Source organism: Quercus robur, chromosome 2 (assembly GCF_932294415.1).
Source record: "Quercus robur chromosome 2, dhQueRobu3.1, whole genome shotgun sequence".
NCBI classification, from domain to species: Eukaryota; Viridiplantae; Streptophyta; class Magnoliopsida; order Fagales; family Fagaceae; genus Quercus; species Quercus robur.
The window spans coordinates 65076838-65080635 of NC_065535.1; positions in this window are offsets into that span (position 1 = coordinate 65076838).

Genomic DNA, 3798 nt, shown 5'->3' on the forward strand with positions numbered 1-3798 from the left:
TGTGCAAGTTGTATGGGCTTGTATGTTGTTGTTGTTGTTTTTTTTTTTTTTTTTTTTCTTTTGCTTTCCACTGGACATTGCCTCTTCCTTCTTCTTCTTTCTTTCTTTCTTAGGCTATGAGTGTGACAATGTTTTTTTTTTTTTTTGGTTTGTTTTGTCTAGATGTGATTTTTTTTTTTTTTTTTTTGGAACATGATTTTTTTTTTTTAATAAATTTGGGTGATTGTATTTTTTTTTTTGTCACTTTTTTGTTTTAATTGGGCATCATTTTTTAACAAAAGTATATGAATAAATTTATACAAACTCACTTTTTCTATCCCTCCACTTCTTCACTCCCAACAAAACAAAAAGAAGGGAAATTAAAATATTTTTTATTCTCCTACTTTTCCATCCTCCCGCCATTTTCTATCCTCCAATTTTTTCAGCCCTCTAACCAAACGGACCATTAAGCCCTGTATATGTAGAATGCAATTAAAAATATTATATATATATATATATGCATAGAATTTAGGTTATAATATTAGCTTTAAACAACGTATATAAGGGAATAGAATTTAATTATCTTTGAAAAATATATTTATTTATATTTTATTAGTCAAGCTAATTAATATCATCTAAAAAATAAATATAATCTAAGAAATTGGACCTAAATCCACCCCCCCCCCTCTCCACTCCCCACATACGCACATATGAATCTTTTTTACTTAAATAAGTATTAAATTGTGCACATTTTTTTCTTCTAAATAATCGATGGTACACATTCATAATATTACATAGAATTATAATAATTTCAAATTACATATTTTTATGTTTGATATGTGAGCAACACAGGTACAAAGATATGGAAACAAGAACACAATTGTGCTAGTGATTTGAAAGATTTGTTTTAGAGAATGACCAGATCATTTGAGAAACTCTTTAAGAGGGTCGTTAATGAATCAAGATTTCAAGATCACCTAGCTGGGCTATATCAAAATCATCCTCTCTAAAGCTCCCTCCCCATGGATCCCTTTTGATCATGAGAAAGCATGGTTATACAAAAATAATTAGGACTCCATGCTTTTAATTTAGTAGTCCAAAGAAACCCTAAATATTTTGGAATTTGGATAGTTGAGATCAAAAATGGACTTCAGCCAATTTAACAGATAAAATCCCATATTTTCACGGGCTGCACAGTAGCACCAACTTAAAAAAGTCATATCTCATTTGTTTTTTAATCCAAAATTAGTCAAATTTGTACTCATTAGTCATTAGTCAGTAGTTAGTATAAGTCCTTGTATATATGTCTACTTTCAAATCAAATTAATCTCAGTCCAATATCCCTGTCGATTGTGAGATATGGATAAGAAGGTAGGAATATCATTTTTCAACAGCAAGTTGGAACAAATTTTGGGCAGTTTCTGGTTTTGTTAACTTTGATGCTTAAAAGTGATGTTCTATTTCTCCTTAATTCATGATCATTGAGGGATCGAGAACTTTTAAGTTTTTTAGTAGTCATAAAATGGGTGTCCTGTGTCCACACTCGACAACCATATATTTCCATACTTCATTATCAAAATTCACAAATCACTCAGTCTTCATTCTTGCCCCTCTCTCTCTCTCTCACATCCACGATGCCTCTGTCTCTTTCTCATAGTCCATGATATTAGGCACAGACTCTGGCTTACAAATTCTTGTTGAAGATATTGTGTTGAACAGTCGAAAACCTTGTTTTTATTTCATCTCTAATGCTTCCACAGCATTGGAATATTAAATATTATTGGGCTATGGCGCATTTGAATCCATTAACTAACATTACATAAGATTAATTTAACATTCTTGTGGTTTCTAATTAGTTTAACTGATATAGTTTTTTTTTTTTTTTTTTGATCGGAGACTGATATAGTTTTTTATTATTGAATAATAAGGAATTTGAATTCAAATCCTACCTACAAAAAAAAAAAATCAATTAGTGTCTTAATTTGGTAATAAAAATTAATCATCATAAAGCAAATGTCATAAATTCAAATATATCTTATTTATGCAAATAACTTTATCATTGGAAGGTCTAATGCCGAAATGCTGTTAAATAAGCCAAGAATGGGCTTTAATTTCAACTTCTAAAGTCCCTAAGCCATAAAATGATTTTCATTTTCATGCTAAAATTAACTAAAACTATGCAATTGTACACCCCCATCATATTGGGTTTAGTTCTATAGATATTAGGTCCGTTTGGTTGGGATGATTTTAGGAGGGATGGAAAAGGGGGAGAGAAGAGTGGAAAGAAAATAGTATTTTGGTGTGTTTAGTTGAAAGAGAAAAATGAGAATGAAAACTAGTGGGGTTAGGTGTTTTTTCCCTAAATCCGCCATAATGCAATATCCCCAATTTGGAGAAAAAACTCCAGAGAAAATTGAACAAAAAAGCCCCACTTGAGAGAGACCAAATTATCCCCTATGCAACGTTCACTTGGCTTTTGTCGTTTTCTTCTTATCTTTTTTTGACCCCACATTTCTTGTCCCTTTCTTGTCTTTTTCTGATACTTTTCATTCGTTTTTTTCTTTGGTTTGGATTATTGTAACCAAAAAAAAAAAAAAGGAAGTGCACATCCATACAAAATTTTTAATAAAAATATAATTTGTTATTTTTTATAATTTAATAGTTAAGGTAAAGAAAGTAAATTTATACAAACTATATTTTTTATCATTTCAATTTTTTTTCAATTAAATAAGAGAATTTTACATCCTTTCACTTTTTCATCCTTAACCAAACATCACAAGAAAAAATTAAAATCTGTTCTATGAGTTCTATCCTCTCACTTTTTCAACCATCGTCATTTCTACCATTCTACTTTTCCATCCACCCAACCAACCAAATTAATGACTTGAATTATGTGACCCATTGCTCTAATGGTTTCCTCTTTTCTGGATTTTGCACTTTTGCTACCATACAAATGTACACAGGTTTAAGGCATTGACAGAGGTACAACTTGGACACGTGTGACACAAACTCAGATATAAAAAAATAATAATAATAATAAATAAATAAATAAGGGAAAACTACATGTTGCTCCTTTTCAATTTGTGTTTACTGTCATTTTGGTTCTTTGTATTTTCAAATAATCATTTTACCCGGTTACGCCTTTAACTTTGAGGACAAATTGTCCCTTCCTTCCGACTCTGTTAACCTTTCACTGTCAACGTCCCTAAGTTACTATTATTCATTATTAATCAAAGAAAACAAAACAAAACAAAACACATGAGCCGAGGAATAAGAGGACAACATCGTTCTCATTCCCCTGTTTTTGCCTTATCATACCCCAAACTCACCTGCTGATAAGCTTTCTTTTTCAATGCTCTCTTTTTTTATAAATATAAACAAAATTTCAACTTATGATGTCTGTTTCATTATGATGTCTGTTTCATAATGACTACTCTTTATCTTCTAATCAAGAGTCAATAATTTATGGCATAGGCTAAGTTCCAACTTCCAACCCAAATATCTTATTCAACAACATATAACTTTACCAGTTTAGCTAACTATAACTTACGTAAATAAGCTTTCTATCTCATGTTTCTCTCATATTCAAAAAATAATAATAATAATTGAATAAAAAAAGAGTACTTGTAAAAGCAAATTTCTATTCTATGAATCGTCCATCCCAACTCTAGTTAGAGCCTAGTAGTAATTCCAACCTTGGAAGCCCCATAAATATCACCAAAGAATGATTTTCCTCGAGCGTTCCTGTCTTCTTACCAATCAGCCTAGAAATCACCTTAATTCCCTCTTTTATTTCTTTTCTTCTTGATATATTTCTCC